At 39.0% G+C, this 23,616-nt stretch overlaps 1 long non-coding RNA gene across 1 annotated transcript in view; it reads right to left on the minus strand.

Moving 5' to 3' along the window:
- LOC101906976 (uncharacterized) overlaps positions 1-23,616 on the minus strand; it is a 61,876-nt gene that overhangs the window by 24,078 nt on the left and 14,182 nt on the right. The window contains exon 4 of the long non-coding RNA XR_009495221.1: positions 19,340-19,400. This is a non-coding gene — a long non-coding RNA (uncharacterized lncRNA). The remainder of the gene's footprint in view (positions 1-19,339; positions 19,401-23,616) is intronic.

Genomic DNA, 23,616 nt, shown 5'->3' on the forward strand with positions numbered 1-23,616 from the left:
TGATTAATGAGACGCATGCCGAAGTTTTCATAAGGAAATTTCCTGATATCTGGAATTTACACTAAAATGCAAAAAATAAGATATGAATTGACAGAGGATTGATAGATACATGATAAAGCAAATAGAATGTTTGAGGTAGAACAATGCTCATCCTCAAATATTTTTTAACTTTTCTGTAAATGTTAGAAACATAAGTATTTCCATGTTATAAATACATATGCCAGACACGGAGGAAATGATGACTTTGAAATTTTTATTTATGTGAGATAGAGTAGCTCTCTGGCTATGAGAAGGGGAGATGACTGGAAGACATCTCCTTAAAGTATGTAGCAATCCTAGCACTAATCCACACATAATAAAATTTTCAATGGCACTTTCTTTCAAACTTGACAAAATTAATACTAAATTTCCTTGGAAGAATGAACAGAGAGTAATAGTTCAGAATTAAGAAAAAAATGAGTAATAAGGAGGAATTTATTCAGCTGCATATTAAAACAAAATAGGAGGATATAAGAAAGCATTTTCCCTGACTGAAATGTAATATGCTCCATTTTGAGAATTATGGTATATATGACACATTTTTTTTAAACTTCCTGGAAATGCTGGATTAAATCTAACTAACATTCTTTTACAGGGACAGTTGAGATGTGAAAAGAGTAAAGGAAGTCTCCAGAGGCCAAAATTCCAGACTTGAACTAAAAACCACTTGCCAACTCCCCCATCTGACATAGCAGAACACAGTGGACCATGATAAAGTGTGAGAAGAGAGACAGCAAAAGAGGAATTATAAAGACAAATAATTTCATTATATAAGTATTATATCAAATATTTGAAAAACAAGTACAGCTTTATGGCCAAGCATCAGATGATCAGACTTCCTAGGTGACTCTGGTTAAAGAATCCGTCTGCCAATGCAAGAACTACAAGAGACATGGGTTCAATCCCTGGATTGGGAAGATCCCCTGGAGGAGGAAATGGCAACACACTCTAGTATTCTTGCCTGGAGAATTCCATGGACAGAGGAGTCTGACAGGCTACAGTCCATAGGGTTACAATGAGTCAGACATGACTGAGCATGCACATACAGGGGTCAGAGGTACAGAAGATCATCTAAATAAGTAATCTCCAAAATATTTCACATAAGTTTAATCAGGAAAAAAAAATAATTGTTGATCATGACAACTGTGTCTGTTGGGGATCTCCAAGCAAACAGAACAAATAGAATATGTAATATATAGAATACAGAGTTTGGTCAGAAGGGCTTGGCTTGTGCAACTATGGAGGCTGACACGTGATACAATCTGCCAACTAAGAGCTGGAGGCCCAGGAAAGCTGGTAGTGTAACTCCAACCCAACCCCTGAAGCCTGAGAACTGGGAGGCCAATGGTCTCCCAGTCCTGGTCTAAGTCTGCAGACCCAAGAACCAGGAGTACCAATGCCCAAGGTCAGGGTAGGATAGATGTCCCAGCTCCAGCAGAGAGCAAATGGATCCTTTTCCTGCCTCCATGTTCTATTCGGGCCCTAAAAGGCTTGATAATGCCCACCCACATGGGCAAGAGCATCTTCTTACTCAATCTAACAACTCAAATGTTAACCTCCTAGGGGACCACCATCACAGACACACCCAAAAATAATGTTTTGCCAATTATCTGGGCATCCCTTATCCCAGTCAAGTTGACACATATATCCATCACAAATTGTTATACATGCTCATTTATATATTGTGTGCATGCTCAGTCGTGTCCAACTCTTTGCAACTCTATGGACTGTAGCCCGCCAGGCTCCTCTGTTCATGGGATTTTCCAGACAAGAATACTGGAGTGGATTGCCATTTCCTTCTCCAGGGGATCTTCCCAACCCATGGATCGAACTTGTGTGTCCTGTATCTCCTGCATTTATAAGCAGATTCTTTACCACTGAGCCACTTGTGAAGCCCCATTTGTGCTAGCATATTATATATATTATAAAACCATACACAGAAATATATGTTTAAAACATGAGTTTGAGCGTGCATTTGTGTGCATGTGTACACATGTTCTAATATAGATTATCTTGAACACCTCCTAGAGTACTCACCCAGCTTTCTCACTTTGGAAACAAATGGTCTATATGAATCTATATCATATAAATTGAAAACAAGCTTGTTAGAAAGTCCCACGGCCTTCCTCTATCTCCTGGCTCATGACTGAATTCCTAATCTTTCCTTTAGTTTTAGCTTTTAGCATAAATAACTTCCAGGACCCTTCCTGAGAACACACTTAATTACAGAAAGTGGAACAAGAGCATGAAGGCAGCAGTTAACTCAGGGGGGCAACAGATCAATATGGAAGGCAGAGGGGAGGGTCAGAAGTCAGAGGCTTGGATAGCAAACATCCCTCTAAGGGATATGAAGCCATTTACTCAGAAAGAATTCACTGCACGTAATTAATAAAACTGGAATATTCTTCAGCTCTCACAAATTTTGTTTTTAAATGAAATATTTAATGACTAGCCCACTTTCTTATTTCAGACACTGTCTGCATGGGGGGATCTGTGCAGCGGGCTGGTAGGACCAGCTGTCTCCCGCCCTCGTCTCTCACATCCTCCCCACGATGTCAAAGAGAACAGCCCCCAAAAGAAGGAAGAGGTTCTCTGGTGAAGAACTTCTGAGTACTGTGCTTCTTTCACACTAGCTGAATTGAGGACCTGGAATATTTTTAATTCTGGAATTTCCCATGCCTCTAATCCTCCTGAATTAAAAGCAATCCTTTAAAAAAATCTTTGGACCACTTCAAATCTACATTCTTGCAACTGTTTTAGTTATTTTCCACTACTCATTTTATACACTTGAAGGTATACATACTTGAGTTTTGAGAAAATGCCTTAAATAAAACTGAAACTAAAACTCAATAATTTTTCTTAGTTTTTACAGAAAATGAAATTCTAGCTAACTGAATGAGGAAAGGAACTGGGGTGGTATGGGTTTTTATTTAGCTTTTTGTTTGAGAATATATAGAAAACTTGTATTCCTCTTTTTTTTCTGTTCTTTTTTTTTTTTTAACTTTACAATATTGTATTGGTTTTGCCATGTATCAACATGAATCCACCACAGGTATACACGTGTTCCCCATCCTGAACCCTCCTCCCTCCTCCCTCCCCATACCATCCCTCTGAAAGCAGTCTTCTTACCCATTGGCACAGGCCTGGACTACAGCTGGACTGAGTGACAAACTCAAAGCTTCCATTCCAATGAATCCACACATCTCTAGACCAAATATAAGCCCATGAGTTATAGTTTTCACTCTCCTTCTTAAGAAAAAACTGCTCAGGAAGCTAAGTTTTGCTTATAAAGGAGAATACATCAAAAAGTTTTTAATTATTTACTTATTTATTTGGTTGGCAAATTTTCCGAAATGGGTTTCATGTTCTTAATCAAAAGATAGCAATCATAATTGGATTTTTCTTGGTAAATTCAGGATAATCATGATGAATATCAGTTTCTGTACTCACTCCAGTCACATGTGTTTTTGAGTTCACATTTACCTTCTTTTTTATTCCTGTTACTTTACTTCCCTACAGCTCTCACACTGGAGGTTTCTTTTGTTATGAAACTCCTTGTAGTCAATGTATTCAACTGCAAGAATTCTCTTATTAACCAGAAATCTGGACCTTCCTAATTGACCACATCTTAGAAAATAGAAGCCTCCTTATTTTAAGTGGTAGTGTAGAGGCCTCACAGGAAAATCTGAAGGATGTTCCTATGAAAAGTACAAGATACATGGAATACTATTCAGTCATAAAAAAGAAAGATGTTGCCATTTGCCTCAAAATGGATGGATTTGGAGAGCATAATGCTAAGTGAATAAGTAAGACAGTTCAGTTCAGTTCAGTCTCTCAGTTGCATATGACTCTTTGCGACCACATGGACTGCAGCACGCCAGGCTTCCCTGTCCTTCACCATCTCCTGAAGCTTACTCAAACTCATGGCCATTGAGTCAGTGATGCCATCCAACCATCTCATCCTCTGTCATCCCCTTCTCCTCTCGCCTTCAATCTTTCCCAGTGTCAGGGTCTTTTCAAATGAGTCAGTTCTTTGTATCAGGTGGCCAAAGTATTAGATTCTCAGCTTCAACATCAGACCTTCCAATGAATATTCAGGACTTATTTCCTTTAGAATTGACTGGTTGGATCTCCTTGAAGTCCAAGGGACTCTCAAGAGTCTTCTTCAATATCACAGTTCAAAACCATCAGTTCCTCGGTGCTCAGCTTTCTTTATAGCCCAACATCCATACATGACTACTGAAAAAACCACAGCTTTGACTAGACAGACCTTTGCTGGCAAAGTAATGGCTCTGCTTTTTAATACACTGTCTAGGTTTTTCATAGCTTTTCTTCCAAGGAGAAAGCATCTTTTAATTTCATGGCTGTAGTCACCATCTGCAGTGATTTTGGAGCCCCCCAAAATAAAGTCTCTCACTGTCTCCATGGTTTCCCCATCTATATGCCATTTTCCGAATGTTGAGTTTTAAGCCAACTGTTTCACTCTCTTCTTTCACTTTCATCAAGAGGCTCTTTAGTTCTTCTTCACTTTCTGCCATAAGGGTGGTGTCATCTGCATATCTGAGGTTATTGATATTTCTCCAAGGAATCTTGATTCCAGCTTGTGCTTCCTCCAGCTCAGCATTTCTCATGATGTACTCTGCATATAAGTTAAATAAGCAGGGTGACAATATACAGCCTTGATGTACTCCTTTTCCTATTTGGAACCAGTCTGTTGTTCCATGTCCAGTTCTAACTGTTGCTTCTTGACCTGCATACAGATATCTCAGGAGTCACGTCAGGTGGTCTGGTATTCCTATCTCTTTCAGAATTTTCCATAGTTTGTTGTCATCCACACAAAGTAAGACAGAAAAAGACTAATGTTGCACAATATCACTTATATGTGCAATCTAAAAACACAACCAATTAGTGAATGTAACAAAAAAGCAGCAGATTTATAAATGTAGAGAACTCTAGTGGTTACCAATAGCAAGAGGGAAGAGGGGAGGAACAATATATGCGTAAGGGATTAAGAGGTACAAACTGCTAGGTATAAAATAAGCTATAAGGATATATTGGACAACACAAGGAATACAGCCAATAATCTATAGTAATATAAATGAAGCAGAACTTTTAAAAATTATATATCGTTATGTTGTACACCCTATAAATTATATAATAATAAAAAATGCAAGGTGCTATTACTCAATTTGGTTATTTATCAAACTCTTGGTTATTTATACCTAGCTTTCAGATGTAATGTCATATGTGAATGTTAAATAAGTAAAATACCACTGAAGGACTAATCCTCAAATACTTGCATAGCAGCCCAGAGCATGTCAGTATTTCAGTAGAAAAAACAAAGCTCCAAGCAAAAATGTCTTTTCCAGATGACACTAAATCCATCAAGGTACTGTAAACTAAATTTCATTGTATGCTAAACAGATCTATTCCACGTTGGTGATTAACAGATACTCGAAATTCTGATTATGTATTACCCAGACTGCTAGTCTAACCCACAATCTTTTATTTCACTCTATGCTTGCAATTTTATTCCATTAAGAGTTCGTTAGACATGAATACAGTGCCAGAAAGCCAGAATGAGTGCAGGTCAACCCCTAAAATGCAGATTTAAACAAAAGGGACAAAAAGCAATACACACAACTAGGCAGAAATAATCATGTGTCCTTGAAACCAAAGTTTCCTTTCAAAGGTTAAAAAAAAATTTGTTTTGTTTAAATTGCCAAGATCATAACTCCAATTCTTCACTTGTTTTTACTTAGCCAAGTTTGGCTTCAAATTTCATGGTATTGATGTCAAACATGCTAAAGAGACCTAACATAAAATTTAAGCATCAGAAAAGCAATATCACAAGTAAGCAAAAGGGAGCAAAACAAAACCCCAGCAAAAACAAAAAACAAAAAAAAACCTGTTGTACATTCCCAGGATTTCCAGAACACATAATTAGTAAGCAATTAGAAAATCAGAGCATCCCCTTTGTATGGCAGAACTTTTTCCTCTAGATGATTTCCACACATCAAAATAACCCACACGACAAATTAAGACAATAGAACCAGGTTGCTAAATTGTGTAACAGGCAAGAAAGCATCAGGCATCATCTATGTCATTAAGATATGCAAGTTCTTGGGACTGATAATTCTGAACCTTGACAAATGTGTTTTGTTATTTCCATCTCTTTGGTATCGTACTATGTCCCTAACAAAACACCAAAAAAAAAAAAAAAAATTCGTATTTATCATTTTTGGAGCCCTAACTTCTGGCACAGAAAAAGCACCTCTTTGTTGTAGGAAAGCAGATGCTGAAGGGTATCTATTTACATAGAGAGTGGGCCTCAGCCTAGGATGGAAGAACTGCCCATTGAAAAACATATATTGTATTTCTAAAAAGGTGTTCCCACATTTTTTAGAACAAACGTATTAATAATTTCAACTCTGTTCTGCATAGTCTTTCATGTTCTTCTTTCATGACCCAGCTCCCTTTCCCACGCTGCAATAATGAATACACTAAATGTAAGAAAATCATATGGGAACAGAGATGAGCAGGATCAAATAGGTCTAAGAAAGCACAATGCCTGCATTTCAGGAGGTTGGATAATTCAGTTACAGAATATTTGCCTCTGCTTCCCTTCTGCAAAGGGAAGCCAGCCACTTTGTGAAGCAAACCAAGTAAGACCTTTCCTCCTCAAAGAGACTGTGCTGGGGGTAAATCTATTACAGGGTTGGAGTTTCAGGGGGGGAAAAGATGCTTTTCCTAAGTGCTAGAAAACTAAGTGATTTATACATATATGAACGACCCAAAAGAAAAAAGAACTTGGTGGACTCATCTCTGACAGACGAGGAGAGCTATATACAACAATACTGTATTAAATTTGTATTGTGAAATGGTAACTAGACCCAAATGTGGAGTACAAACCCCTTGCTCCTCAGGGAGGAGGTCTTTTATTATTAAAAGACCCTTCCCTCTTGGCCAGTTGTCAGTCACCATGCCAGGGGGTGGGACTTTTTGGTGATAGCCTGTCCCTGCCCCTTCTATCCATTTCAGTGTATATCTTTTATCCTTTGTTGTGGAGGTGGTTTTCAGGTTCTTATCAGAGGAAATTGTTTCATATGTAGTTTTATGTGTATTATGTCCACACGAAGAGGTGAGTTCAGGGTTTTCCCATGCCATTATCTTACTTTAGTTCCTAGGTGTAAACTTTGACTCTTTGACCTACTGTATTAGCTAGAATTTACTGAATGCTTTCCATATACCCAAAACTGCCCTAATTAACAAACTATAATTCAAAAAGATACATGCACTCCTATGTTCATTTGCAACCCCATGGACTGCAGCACGCCAGGCCTCCCTGTCCATCACCAACTCCCTCAAACTCATGTCCATTGAGTCCGTGATGCCATCCAACCATCTCATCCTCTCATCCCCTTCTCCTCCTGCCTTCAATCTTTCTCAGCATCAGGATCTTTTCAAATGAGTCAGTTCTTCACATCAGGTGGCCGAAGTACTGGAGTTTCCACTTTAGCATCAATCCTTACAATGAAGATTCAGGACTGATTTCCTTTACGATGGACTGGTCGGATATCCTTGCAGTCCAAGGGACTCTCAAGAGTCTTCTCCAGCACCACCATTCAAAAGCATCAATTCTTCAGCGCTCCTCTTTCTTTATAGTCCAACTCTCACATCCATACATGACTCCTGGAAAAACCATAGCTTTGACTAGATGGACCTTTGTTAGTAAAGTAATGTCTCTGCTTTTTAATATGCTGTCTAGGTTGGCCATAACTTTTCTTCCAAGGAGCAAGTGTCTTTTAATTTCATGGCCGTAGATACCATCGGCAGTGATTTTGGAGCCCAAAACAATAAAGTCTCTCACCGTTTTCATTGTTTCCCTATTTATTTGCCATGAAGTGATGGGACCAGATGCCATGATCTTCGTTTTTGGAATGTTGAGTTTTAAGCCAACTTTTTCACTCCTTCTTTCATTTTCATCAAGAGGCTCTTTAGTTCTTCTTCACTTTCTGCCATAAGGTTTCTGTCATCTGCATATCTGAGGTTATTGATATTTCTCCCAGCAATCTTGATTCTAGCTTGTGCTTCATCCAGCCCAGTGTTTCTCATGATGTACTCTGCATATAAATTAAATAAGCAGGGTGAAAATATACAGCCTTGACATACTCCTTTTCCTATTTGGAACCAGTCTGTTGTTCCATGTCCACTTCTAACTGTTGCTTCCTGACCTGCATACAAATTTCTCAAGAGGCAGATCAGGTGGTCTGGTATTCCCATCTCTTTCAGAATTTTCCGCAGTTTATTGTGATCCACACAGTCAAAGGCTTTGGCATAGTCAATAAAGCAGAAATAGAGGTTTTTCTGGAACTCTCTTGCTTTTTTGATGATCCAGCTGATGTTGGCAATTTGATCTCTGGTTCCTCTGCCTTTTCTAAAACCAGCTTGAACATCTGGAAGTTCATGGTTCATGTGCTGTTGACGCCTGGCTTGGAGAATTTTAAGCATTACTTTACTAGCCTGTGAGATAAGTGCAATTGTGCAGTAGTTGGAGCATTCTTTGGCATTGCCTTTCTTAGGGATTGGAATGAAAGCTGACCTTTTCCAGTGCTGTGGCCACCACCGAGTTTTCCAAATTTGCTTGCATATTGAGTACAGCACTTTCACAGCATTATCTTTTAGGACTCGAAATAGCTCAACTGGAATTCCATCACCTCCACTAGCTTTGTTCATAGTGATGCTTTCTAAGGCCCACTTGACTTTGCATTCCAAGATGTCTGGCTCTAGGTTAGTGATCACACCATTGTGTTTATCTGGGTCATGAAGATCTTTTTTGTACAGTTCTTCTGTGTTTTCTTGTCACCTCTTCTTAATATCTTCTGCTTCTGTTAAGTCTATACCATTTCTGTCCTTTATCGAGCCCATCTTTGCATGAAATGTTCCCTTGGTATCTCTAATTTTCTTGAAGAGTTCTCTAGTCTTTCCCATTCTATTGTTTTTCTCTATTTCTTTGTACTGATCACTGAGAAAGGCTTTCTTATCACTCCTTGCTATTCTTTGGAACTCTGCATTCAAATGGGTATATCTTTCTTTTTCTCCTTTGCCTTTCACTTTTATTCTTTTCATAGCTGTTTGTAAGGCCCTCTCAGACAACCATTTTGCCTTTTTGCATTTCTTTTCCTTGAAGATGGGCTTGATCCCTGCCTCCTCTACAGTGTCACAAACCTCTGTCCATAGTTCTTCAGGAACTCTGTCTGTCAGATCTAATCTAACAGTCAAAGCATGGAAACAACCTAAATGTCCACTGACACAAGAATGGATAAAGAAGATGTAGTCCATATACAATGGATTATTTCTCAGCCATATAAAACAAAGAAACAATCTCATTTTCAGCAACATGCCTGGACCTAAAGATTATCATACTAAGTGAGCTGAGTCAGAAGGAGAAAGACAAATACTTTATGATATCACTTATGTGTGGAATCTAAAATAGGACACAAATGAACCTATCTATGAAACAGAAATATTCTCGCAGAAATAAAGAACAGACTGGTGGTTGCCAAGGGAGAGGGGTTGGGAGGGGAATGGAGCAGGAGGTCGGGGTTAGCAAGTGAAGCTTTTATGCACAGAATGGAGAAACAACAAGGTGGTACTGTATAGCGCACAGCATTATATTCAACATTCTACGATAAACCATAATGGAAAATAGTATTTACAAAGAGTACACAATATTATAACTGAATCACTTTGCTGTACAAAAGAAATTGATACAACATTGTAAATCAACTATATTTCAATTTTTAAAAACCAGTCTAATTAAACAAAACAAACATTATTTCATTTAATATTAGTGTAGTCTAAGTATCTTCATTTTACAGGTAACACAAACTAAATCTCACAAATATGATAAAGCCGTATCTAAAGCCACATAGCATTTCACAAATTACCACCAATGAATAATCAGCTACTTCAAGTGATTTCTTCCTTCCTCATCCATTTGGCAGTATGATACCACACAGAGAAGATTGCTATATGCATTACACATGGGAAGGAAAGAAGAAAATTCATCTCAGCAGAGCTGAGATTCTTCTTTCCATAACTAGAGTTTGCTTTCCTTGCCTTTTTCTTAACAGTATTTCCAACTTTGTGGCCAGAGACACGGTACAGGAAAAAAAGAAAAAATCCATGTATGTGAACCTGGATGAAGTGGTAGTTTCTTTAATTAGACATGTCTCATATCTACTTCCTAGACTAGCTCATTATGTGGTTAATTCACACGAAAAGGAGTGGCTATCAGATATTCTTCAATTCCCAGTCCTAAAGCAAGAATTATATAATCAATATACACATTATTTAAAAAATTCTAACATGATGTGATCTGGGTGTGCCATAAAGCTTAATATAAAAGAACTTAATTTTCCTACCATCTCTTGGGACTAGGCCTGGATTCATTGTTTTTCAGTGTTCTCCCTTAGAATCCACTCAATCATTTCTATTCCTTCACAGTTCTGAAAACCTTTGCCCACAGCACTTGAATCAGATCACACAGGTTTATAGAAGATACCCGATGCTGGATAAACCCTGCCCAGCCCTGTCATGGAAATTTCATTCTCTGGCTCTTTGACCAACAAGCCATCTCTGAAGCTGAGAAGGTAGGACTGGGTGCCAGCCATCATCTATGAGTCAGAGAGTTAGACTGGCCCAGGCTCAACAGGGAGCCCAGAAACCAAGCTACCTCCAGCCAAGCAGCACCTAATTTCAGTTTGACTGCCCTGCTGAGAGTTTTTAGGGCAAGACTTGCCATGGAACAGGTTCTAGATGGTTGTCTCCATAACTTCTGTGGCCATTGTCAGACTGACGAGCTAGGAATTTTCTCCCAGACAACCAAAAGCATATTTCACTCCAACTTATACATTATTTCTGCATTCAAAAAAAATAAAATAAAAACCCACAGGAATTCCTTAGCATGTCTTACTTGCTTTTGTTTACTCTCAATCAGTTCAGTTCAGTTCAGTCGCTCAGTCGTGTCTGACTTTTTGTGACCACATGAGCTGCAGCACACCAGGTCTCCCTGTCCAACATCAACTCTCGAAGCCCACCCAGACTCATGTCCATTGAGTTGGTGATGCCATCCAACCATTTCATCCTCTCTCGTCCCCTTCTCCTCCTGCCCCCAATCTTTCCCAGCATCAGGGTCTTTTCAAATGAGTCAGCTCTTCGCATCAGGTGGCCAAAGTACTGGAGTTCCAGCTTCAGCATCAGTCCTTCCAATGAACATCCAGGACTGATCTCCTTTAGGATGGACTAGTTGGATCTCCTTGAAGTCCAAGGGACTCTCAAGAGTCTTTTGCAACACCACAGTTCAAAAGCATCAATTCTTCGGTGCTCAGCTTTCTTTATAGTCCAACTCTCACATCCATACATGACCACTGGAAAAACCAAAACCTTGACTAGATGGACTTTTGTTGGCAAAGTAATGTCTCTGCTTTTTAATATGCTGTCTAAGTAGGTCATAATTTTCCTTCCAAGGAGTAAGCGTCTTTTAATTTCATGGCTGCAATCACCATCTGCAGTGATTTTGGAGCCCAGAAAAATTAAGTCTGTAATTGTTTCCCCCTCTATTTGCCATGCCAGATGCCATGATCTTAGTTTTCTGAATGTTGAGCTTTAAGCCAACTTTTTCACTCTCCTCTTTCACTCTCATCAAGAGGCTTTTGAGTTCCTCTTCACTTTCTGCCATAAGGGTGGTGTCATCTGCATATCTGAAGTTACTGATATTTCTCCCGGCAATCTTGATTCCAGCTTGAGCTTCTTCCAGCCCAGCATTTCTCATGACGTACTCTGCACATAAGTTAAACAAGCCGGGTGACAATATACAGCCTTGAAGTACTCCTTTTCCTATTTGGAACCAGTCTATTGTTCCATGTCCAGTTCTAACTTGCTTCCTGACCTGCATACAGGTTTCTCAAGAGGCAGGTCAGGTGGTCTGGTATTCCCATCTCTTTCAGAATTTTCCACAGTTTATTGTGATCCACACAGTCAAAGGCTTTGGCATAGTCAATAAAGCAGAAATAGATGTTTTTCTGGAACTCTCTCACTTTTTCAATTATCCAGAGAATGTTGGCAATTTGATCTAGAGCCTGAAATACAGGAATTATTGACTAAATGCTTATTGAATGGATGAATGATAGAAATAATCAGAAAAGCAAAGATGACTATGTAAAAACAGGTTTGATTCATGATACTGGATGCTTGGGGCTGGTGCACTGGGACGACCCAGAGGGATGGTATGGGGAGGGAGGAGGGAGGAGGGAGGAGGGTTCAGGATGCAGAACACATGTATACCTGTGGCAGATTCATGTTGATATATGACAAAACCAATACAATATTATAAAGTTAAAAAAAAAATACCTCAAAAAAAATTTTAAAACAGCTCTTCTTCAACCTGACATCACTGTCTAGATGCCAAGGAAAGACTGCCAGAAGGTCTCAAACTTTAGGCACTTAATAATCACCTGGGCATCTTGTTATAATAAACAACTTTTATTCACTAGGTATGTCATTGAGCCTGAGTTTTGGTATGTCTGAAAATCTCCCAGGTAATCCTATTGACTGAAACCACATTTTGAGTAGCAATTTCCTAGTCAGCATCAACTAATTGGTCTTGCCATCACTAGAATCTTGGTGAGCTTCAAGGGTCAGGCAAACTTATCCATGGTTAATAAAATAACATGCGTGTCTTGGTACACAATAAGCAATCAATTCTAAAAATTCAAATCATAATTTCATCAGAAAGATAATAAATTAGATTTATATAAGGCACAGGGAAATTTACCTAAAGAAAACTTACATCAAAAATCTTCCCATTCCCATACTACAGAATGAATTTCAGAATTTTCTATCAGGTGAAGTTAGTGTGGTCAGCTTTGAACCATAGCTTAAATTCACCAGCCAAATCTTCAGCTATAATATGTCTTCAGATCAAAGTATAATTCTTCCAAATTTCTTTATGAACTTCATTCTCATGAAAAATGGAAAAAACAGTGAAAAGTTGATCACTATTCCAGAAGTTTTGTTATTCAGTAACAAAACATTTGTTATTGATTTTTAAAGGGGAATAAGAAAGTAGAGAGCAAAATCAAACTTATATTGAGTAAAGTGACAGATGAAGTTGACTGTGGTATTTTACAAACTAAAGCCTTTGAGACCAAATGGAAAAGACAACATATCCCCATTGATAATTTAAAAGTGTGATTTTGGAAGAAGATATTGATTACTTGCAAATGATTTGTAGAACACGGCATTGTCGAAAACACAGGTATTTATCTCTGCTGCTGCTGCTAAGTCGCTTTAGTCGTGTCCGACTCTGTACGACCCCACAGATGGCAGCTCACAGTGAGGACTTATATTGGTATACACTGCTTCTACAAATTAAATAATTACTCAAAAGTCTCTATGTAGAGTTTCTTTACAACCAATATTTAAAATAGTGGGTATGCTTAACTAAGAGCTAGCATGCAAAGTAGAATCTTAATAGGAAGGACTTAGAAAGTAAACACATAAACTAGAACGCAAAGAACTGAATTGGCTGGACTCCAAATTCATGACACAGCCATTCAACTATCCATGCAGGGTTCCTGTTTTGCTTTATTTTCCCTCTAATCTTCAATCTCCATTTCTAATCCATTCCTCCATCTGTAAGAAATTACTCTTATTACATTTAGCACCTTTCCTAATAACACAGGTATATTTGAAAAGTGGTACTGTTTTGTTGTGTCTTTATGTTTTAAATTTGCCAGCTATACCATGTTAGAGGTCTTCTGTTATCTTACATTTTCCTCTCAACACCATGTTTGAAAGATTTCTCCACATAGCTCTGTCTTTAATTTGTTACCCCTGTGAATATCACAGCATTTCTCCCATCTGCTCCCCTAGAGATAGATCGGAGAAGGCAATGGCACCCACTCCAGTACTCTTGCCTGGGAAATCCCATGGACGGAGGAGCCTGGTAGGCTGTAGTCCATGGGGTCACGAAGAGTCGGACACTTACTGAATGACTTCACTTTCACTTTCATGCACTGGAGAAGGAGATGGCAACCCACTCCAGTGTTCTTGCCTGGAGAAACCCAGGGACGGCGGAGCCTGGTGAGCTGCCATCTGTGGGGTCGTACAGAGTCGGACACGACTAAAGCGACTTAGCAGCAGCAGCAGAGATAAATACCTGTGTTTTCGACAATGCCGTGTTCTACAAATCATTTGCAAGTAATCAAGCTTATATATGCCTCCTTAGAAACTAAAAGTTCCACAGGAGTGGAGTGGATGGGTCCTGGGATCTACACACATGAAATTAAACTAAGTATCTCCAGACTATTTTCCAGAGTAGTTGTTAGAATCTATAGTCTCTGCTTTAACCATTGTTCTGTTAAGTTTCTTCTTCTTTTTTTTTTTTTTTTTGATCGCTTAGATCCTTTATTTTTTTTTAATTTTTAAATTTTTTTTTAAACTTTACAATATTGTATTAGTTTTGCCATTTACTAAATATTCTAGATATCCCTTCTCAGTTTTTGAGTTCTCAGATTAACTTCTCTCAGCCCATTCTCTGTCAGTTGACTTTACTGATGGTTCCCTTCATTGAACAGAAATTTACAAATTTTTATGTAGTCAAATTTCCAAAAGTTATTCTTTCCTGACCTATTTGTAGCAGATATGATTCCCCTATTTTTTCCCAGCTAAAGGAACACAAACATTGTAGCACACATAAATCTCTGATTTCAAGGAAAATTCAGACTCTCTCTCTAGCCCTAGAAGATGAATCTGACTGATTCAATCCAGTCATAGGAATTGCACTTCTTCTACCAGTGATTTCCTTAGATATCAGATATGACACAGTTCTGGACAAAGAAACAAAATAGGGCACATGCTTGGAGTTTCCCTTCCTCTTACATAAGTATCTTCACTTAGGGAAAGCCTTGCCCACTCCTCTTCCTTTCCTTGCTCTAAGTGATAGCATGAGATAACTACCATGTAGCGAAAAAGGCACACTAAAGACAGGAGAGAAGAAAAAAAGTTACAAAAAAGCTAGGTTCCAGGTGGCATCACAAAGCACTTGGATTAATCCTATCAGATTTAAGCACTGTAATTTTTGTTGTGTGACAAAAGTAAACCACTATTTCTTTAATCAGGGCCGAGATTTTTTGTGACTTGAAACTTTATTTATCTTATATTATACATTCTTGGAGAAGGCAATGGCAACCCACTCCAGTACTCTTGCCTGGAAAAACCCATGGGCGGAGGAGCCTGGTGGGCTGCAATATATGGGGTTGCGAAGAGTCGGACACGACTGAGCGACTTCACTTTCACTTTTCACTTTCATGCATTGGAGAAGGAAATGGCAACCCACTCCAGTCTTCTTGCCTGGAGAATCACAGGGACAGGGGAGCCTGGTGGGCTGCCGTCTATGGGGTCGCACAGAGTCGGCACGACTAAAGTGACTTAGCATACATTCTCAGTCTGATATGAGGCTTCCCAGAAGTAGACCCAAAGACAAGGATTCAAGATGTAAAAATACTATAAAGAATACTAGCAAAGTACAAAGATATTTGAAAAGGATAATATGTCAAGATCAAATCTGGTTTGTTCTAGTAATAGAAGGCTGATTTAACATCTGAAAATCAATGTAATTAACTACATCAAAAGATTAACTTTGAAAAATCATATGATCATCTCAGTAGATGAAGAAAAGTGATTTTATAAAATTAAGCATCTATTCATGATAAAAATTGCTACTATACTATAAATAAATAGGCACAGCTTATTGTGTAAAAGGTATCTATGAATCCTACTGAAAAAATTATACTGAATGGTAAAATAATGAAAACTTTAAATCCAAGAATAAGGACAAAATATGAATGTCTGCTGTTACCAATTCTAATAACACTGTACTAGATATTGCAATAAGGTAAGGCAAGAAAAAAATAAGAAAAAGATTGGAAGAAAAAAACAAAACTTATTTTCCAGGTAGTATAATAAGTATGTAAAAAGTCCAAACAATTCTACAGATAAACTATTAGAACTAATACATGAATTCCAAATAATCACAACTTTTAAAATCTATTTCATGTCTAAATATGGATAAGAAACAGAATTTAAATTTAAAAATTTAAATTTAAAAAATATTTATAATAAGACCTTTAAAACACCCACCAGCTTGGAAAATATCTAATGAGAACTATGTAGAAACCACAAAATATTACTAAGAGAAATTAAATAAAGAGCTAAATAAACAGTGAGATGTAGTATTTTCACATATTGGGAGTTCAAATTATAAGGATGTTAGTTTTCATGCGTTATCTAAAGATTCAAGGAAATTCCAAACAAAATTTCAGCAGGTGTGTGTGTGTGTGTGTAATCTATGTGTACACATGGAAACAAGCTAACTTGAATACTATATGGAAATTTAAAATATTAATAATAACTCCGACTTCATTAAAAAAAAATTGGAAAACTTACACTACTGGATATGCTACTCTAATTAAGACAGTGATGTATTAAACAATAACAGAATCAAGAATAAGAATAATTGAGAGCAGAGCAGAAAGTCTGATACCCTCTTTCCCCTCAGGGAGACACTAACCCAACAACAATACAGGAACCAATTCCCTTTGTGAGAGACCAAGAAGCCAATTAATCAGATCAGATCAGCCGCTCAGTCGTGTTCGACTCTTTTCGATCCCATGAATCCCAGCACGCCAGGCCTCCCTGTCCATCACCAACTCCCGGGGTTCACTCAGACTCACGTCCATCGAGTCAGTGATGCCATCCAGCCATCTCATCCTCTGGCATCCCCTTCTCAAATAAGTCAACTCTTCACATGAGGTGGCCAAAGTACTGGAGTTTCAGCTTTAGCATCATTCCTTCCAAAGAAATCCCAGGGCTGATCTCCTTCAGAATGGACTGGTTGGATCTCCTTGCAGGCCAAGGGACTCTCAAGAGTCTTCTCCAACACCACAGTTCAAAAGCATCAATTCTTCGGCGCTCAGCCTTCTTCACAGTCCAACTCTCACATCCATACATGACCACAGGAAAAACCATAGCCTTGACTAGACGGACCTTTGTTGGCAAAGTAATGTCTCTGCTTTTGAATATGCTATCTAGGTTGGTCATAACTTTCCTTCCAAGGAGTAAGCGTCTTTTAATTTCATGGCTGCAGTCACCATCTGCAGTGATTTTGGAGCCCAGAAAAATAAAGTCTGACACTGTTTCCACTGTTTCCCCATCTATTTCCCATGAAGTGGTGGGACCGGATGCCATGATCTTCGTTTTCTGAATGTTGAGCTTTAAGCCAACTTTTTCACTCTCCTCTTTCACTTTCATCAAGAGGCTTTTGAGTTCCTCTTCACTTTCTGCCATAAGGGTGGTGTCATCTGCATATCTGAGGTTATTGATATTTCTCCCAGCAATCTTGATTCCAGTTTGTGTTTCTTCCAGTCCAGAGTTTCTCATGATGTACTCTGCATATAAGTTAAATAAACAGGGTGACAATACACAGCCTTGATGAACTCCTTTTCCTGTTTGGAACCAGTCTATTGTTCCATGTCCATTTCTAACTGTTGCTTCCTGACCTGCATACAAATTTCTCAAGAGGCAGATCAGGTGGTCTCTTGTTCCCATCTCTTTCAGAATTTTCCATAGTTTATTATGATCCACAGAATCAAAGGCTTTGGCATAGTCAATAAAGCAGAAATAGATGTTTTTCTGGAACTCTCTTGCTTTTTCTATGATCCAGTGGATATTGGCAATTTGATCTCTGGTTCCTCTGCCTTTTCTAAAACCAGCTTGAACATCAGGAAGTTCAAGGTTCACCTATTGCTGAAGCCTGGCTTGGGGAATTTTGAGCATTACTTTACTAGTGTGTGAGATGAGTGCAATTGTGAGGTAGTTTGAGCATTCTTTGGCATTGCCTTTCTTTGGGATTGGAATGAAAACTGACCTTTTCCAGTCCTGTGGCCACTGCTGAGTTTTCCAAATTTGCTGGCATATTGAGTGCAGCACTTTCACAGCATCATCTTTCAGGATGTGGAATAGCTCAACTGGAATTCCATCACCTCCACTAGCTTTGTTTGTAGTGATGCTTTCTAAGGCCCACTTGACTTCACATTCCAGGATGTCTGGCTCTAGGTCAGTGATCACACCATCGTGATTATCTGGGTCATGAAGATCTTTTTTGTACAGTTCTCCTGTGTATTCTTGCCACCTCTTCTTAATATCTTCTGCTTCTGTTAGGTCCATACCATTTCTCTCCTTTATCAAGCTCATCTTTGCATGAAATGTTCCTTTGGTATCTCTGATTTTCTTGAAGAGATCCCTAATCTTTCCCATTCTGTTGTTTTCCTCTATTTCTTTGCATTGATCGCTGAAGAAGGCTTTCTTATTTCTTCTTGCTATTCTTTGGAACTCTGCATTCAGATGTTTATATCTTTCCTTTTCTCCTTTGCTTTTCGCTTCTCTTCTTTTCACAGCTATTTGTAAGGCCTCCCCGGACAGCCATTTTGCTTTTCTGCATTTCTTTTCTATGGGAATGGTCTTGATCCCTGTCTCCTGTACAATGTCACGAACCTCATTCCATAGTTCATCAGGCACTCTATCTATCAGATCTAGGCCCTTAAATCTATTTCTCACTTCCACTGTATAATCATAAGGGATTTGATTTGGGTCATACCTGAATGGTCTAGAGGTTTTCCCTACTTTCTTCAATTTAAGTCTGAATTTGGCAATAAGGAGTTCATGGTCTGAGCCACAGTCAGCTCCTGGTCTTGTTTTTGCTGACTGTATAGAGCTTCTCCATCTTTGGCTGGAAAGAATATAATCAATCTGATTTTGGTGTTGACCATCTGGTGATGTCCATGCATAGAGTCTTCTCTTGTGTTGTTGGAAGAGGATGTTTGTTATGACCAGTGCATTTTCTTGGCAAAACTCTATTAGTCTTTGCCCTGCTTCATTCCGTATTCCAATAGACTTCTATAATTAATAGACTTCTATACAGCAGGAAAGGGGCTTCCCTGGTGGCTCAGAGGTTAAAACGTCTGCCTGCAATGTGGGAGACCCAGGTTGAATCCCTGGGTCGGGAAGATCCCCTGGAGAAGGAAATGGCAACCCACTCCAGTATTCTTGCCTGGAGAATCCCATGGACAGAGGAGCATGGTAGGCTACACTCCACAGGGTCACAAAGAGTCGGACATGACTTCACTTTCACACAGCAGGCAAGCTCAAAGAGGGAAGGAAAACTCATGGCACTCACCATAATTCTTCCCCCTGGTCAACATGACACAATCAGAAGATTCCCAGATCTCAGCTTCTCCCTGGTGAGAGAAAGAGAAGACTGAAACATATGTCTAACATTTAGACTTTGGGTGAGGGGGCTACCTGAAAGACTGGTTTCTGTCTTGCCTTAATCTAAGCACTGTTAAGAAAGAGCACCAGACTGGAAGTCAGTGAGAATAAAGGCACTGTTCTGAGGCACTCACTCCCCATAGACCATTCCCCAGCTCAGTGGATCATGCAAGGGGTGGGGGGGGAGAGGGGGGGAACAATTCCTGACTTCTCCCTGGAGAGAGAGAGAGTTGGAACATACATCCAGCATTCCATCTTTTCTGTGGGCTGCCTGAGGACTGGTATCTCTCTCCTGCCTCAGAGCACTGATGGGACATGATATACTCTAGATCTCTAGATGCCTGGGGTTTGCTGAACAATACAAGAGAGCTGGGCAGCACATTGCTGCTCCAAAGTACCTGCAGAACAGCAGAAAGAGAGAGGCTGATACAGCTGCACACCTCTCCCTCCAGGGAAGGAGAGAGGAGCATGTGCCCCAAGACTCTTACTGAGAACTGAAAGAGAAAAAAAAAAAAAACAAAACTGCCAAACAAGAATACTACATCCTGCAAAACTGTGCTTTCCAAATGGAGGATAAACAAAGCTGAGGGAATTCATCATCACTGGGCTTGTCTTACAAGAAATGCAATTTCTTTTCATTTATTCATCTAAGGTAAATTTGTACCTATACACAGTAAAAAGAAAATCACATAGGAAAAAAATAATTTTCATGACATTATTCATAAAATTTGAATAAAAAACAAGAAGTTGATAAAGAGTAGGATGGGTAAATCATAGTTTATATGATAGTATACTGGTGAAGGTTAAATAGGAGAGTGAAAAACTTGGCTTAAAATTCAATATTCAAAAAACTAAGATCATAGTAACCAGTCCCATCACTTCATGGCAAATAGATGGGGGAAAAATGGAAACAGTGACTTTATTTTATTGAGCTCCAAAATCACTGCAGACCGTGACTGCAGCCATGAAATTAAAAGATGCTTGCTCCTTGGAATAAAAGCTATGACAAACCTTGACAGTCTATTAAAAATCAGAGATATTACTTTGCCAAAAATGTCTGTATAGTCAAAGCTATGATTTTTACAGTAGTCACGTACAGATGTGAGAGTTGGACCATAAAGAAGATTGAGATGCTTTCAAATTGTGGTGCTGGAGAAGACTCTTGAGAGTCCCTTGGACTGCAAGGAGATCAAACTAGTCAATCCTAAAGGAAATCAGTCCTGGATAATCATTGGAAGGACTGATGCTGAAGCTGAAGCTCCAGTACTTTGGTCACCTGATGCAAAGAGTCAACTCATTGGAAAAGACCCTGATGCTGGGGAAGATTGAGGGCAGGAAGAGAAGGGGGTGACAGAGGATAAGATGGTTGGATGGCATCCTCAACTCAACAGACATGAGTTTGCGCAAACTCTGGGAGATAGTGAAGGACAGGAAAGCTGGGCATGCTGCAGTTCATGGGGTGGCAAGGAGTCAGACACAACTGATCAAATGAACAACATGATAGTATATTACATAGCAACAGAACTGAGCAAATTATTCTTACATGCACCATCGTGGATGAATCTTATAAATGTAATGTTGATTTACAATAGCCTGACACAAAAGAATGATTTCTGTATGATTCTGTTTTCATAAAATTCAAAACAGACAAAACTAATCTACAGTGCTTAAACTTAGTCATTACCTTTGGAAACGTGACAGGAAGTAGTGAAAGAAAGGTGCACAAAGGGAATTTCTGGTGTCAGGTCATATCCTAGCTTTAATCTGAGTTGTAGTTATGTAGGTGGGTTCATTTTGTGATAAGTCATCAAGATATACGGAGAAGGCAATGGCACCCCACTCCAGTACTCTTGCCTGGAAAATCCCATGGATAGAGAAGCCTGGTAGGCTGCAGTCCATGGGATCGCTAAGAGTCAGACACGATTGAGCGACTTCACTTTCACTTTCATGCATTGGAGAAGGAGATGGCAACCCACTCCAGTGTTCTTGCCTGGAGAATCCCAGGGATGGCGGAGCCTGGTGGGCTGCCGTCTATGGGCTTGCACAGAGTCGGACACGACTGAAGCGACTTAGCAGCAGCAGTAGCATCAAGATATAAATTTATGATTTGTAAATTTTCCTACGTCAAGAAAAAGGAATACACTAAAAGGTATTCCTGCCACTACTGACTCTGATCCACTGAGCACCCATATCTACAATTCAACCCAGGATAATCACATTTTTCTATTTGGCTCCCTCTGCATTGTTGTTTTATGTTTTTTAATTAAGCTTTTTAAATGTAATTTTAGGGCTTTTCCCACATAGCTCTGTTGGTAAAGAATCTGCCTGCAATGAAGGAGACCCCAGTTTGGTTTTGGGTCAGAAGATCCACTGGAGAAGGGATAAGCTACCCACTCCAGTATTCTTGGGCTTCCCTTGTGACTCAGCTGGTTAAGATTCCACCTGCCATGCAGAAGATGTGGGTTCGATCCCTGGGTTGGGAAGATCCCCTGGAGAAGGCGAAGGCTACCCACTCCAGTATTCTGGCCTGGCCTAATTTTAGATTAACATGCAGTTATAAGAAATAATATAGAAATATCCAGTTTTCCCCAATGGTAACATTTTGTAAGATTATAGCAATATAGTAACCAGGATACTGACACTGATACAGTCAAGATACAGAACAGTTTCATCATCACAAAGATCCCTCATGTTGACTTTAATAATCATATCTACTTCCCTGCTGTCCCAATGCCTGGCAACTGCTAATCTAGTCTTCATTTCCATAATTTTGTCATTTTAAGAGTGTTATATAAGTGGAATCATATAGTATGCAACCTATTGAGATGGGTTTTTTTAGCCGAGCATGCAAAGTGAAACTGAAAATGTTAGTCGCTCAGTCATGCCTGACTCTTTTCAATCCCATAAACTGTAGCCCGTCAGGCTCCTCTGTCCATGGAATTCTCCATGTGAGAATACTGGAGTGGGTTGCCATTTCCTTCTCCAGGGGAACTTCCTGAGCCAGGGATCGAACCCTGGTCTCCTGCATTGCAGGCAGACGCAGGAAATGCATCCAGGTTGTAGTATATTACCAGGTCTTTCCTTTTTACTGAAGAGTAGTATTTCTTGGTATGGATATTCCACAATTTGCTCAACCTATTGTTTCCAGTTTGGGGCTATTACAAATAAAATTACTATAAACATTTGTGTACAGATTTTTATATGAACATATGTCTTCATTTATCTGGTTTAAGGGTCTAGGAGTATAACTGTTATATCACATGGTAGTTGCATATTTAGTTTTTTTAAAGAAACTGTCAAAACTACTTTCCAGAGTGGTTGTACCAGCTTACATTTCCATCATCAGTGTATGATTGATCCAGTTTCTCTGTATTCTCCTCAGGATTTGCTGCTGTCACAATTTTTTATTTTATCCATTCTGATAGGTGTATACTGATATTATCATGTGGTTTTAGTTTGAATCCCTCCGTTGTCTACTGATGTTGAACATCTTTTCAAGTGCTTAATTTGACATTTGTTTATCTTCAATGAAATGTCTATGCCTTTCGCCGTTGTACTAACTGGATTGTATGGATCTTTTTTACAGTTGAATTCTGAGAGTTCTTTATATATCCTAGATACTAGTCTTTTGTCTAATGTGTGGCTACTCCTTTGTCAGAAACATGTGTTTTTTCCCATTCTTGAAAATGTCTTTTTATCTTCTTAACAGGTTCTTTCAGAGAGCAAAAATTTTTTAATTTTGATAAAGTCCAATATAGCAATTTTCCCTTTTGTACATTGCTCTTTGGTGTCAAACCTACGAACATTTGCCTAGTATCAGGTCCTAAAGTTTTCTATGTTTTCTTGTAAAAGTTTATAGTTTTATGTCTTATGCTTAAGCTTGTGATTCATTTTAACCTTTATAAAGTATGGGGCTTAGGTTGAAGGTTTTTTTTTAACCTATGGATGTCCAATTGTCCCAGGACTATTTGATGAAAATTCTATCTTAATTCTGTTGTTTTTGCAGATTTGTCAAAACTCAGGCATGTTTGTGGGTATTTCTATGTTCTCTATTCTGTTCCAATGTCTATGTCTATCCCACCACCATTACCACATAGATATTATTATTTTAGTTATCAGTCAGTTCAGTTCAGTCACTGAGTCATATCTGACTCTTTGCAACCCCAGGGACTGCAGCACACCAGG

Source organism: Bos taurus, chromosome 7 (assembly GCF_002263795.3).
Source record: "Bos taurus isolate L1 Dominette 01449 registration number 42190680 breed Hereford chromosome 7, ARS-UCD2.0, whole genome shotgun sequence".
NCBI lineage: Eukaryota > Metazoa > Chordata > Mammalia > Artiodactyla > Bovidae > Bos > Bos taurus.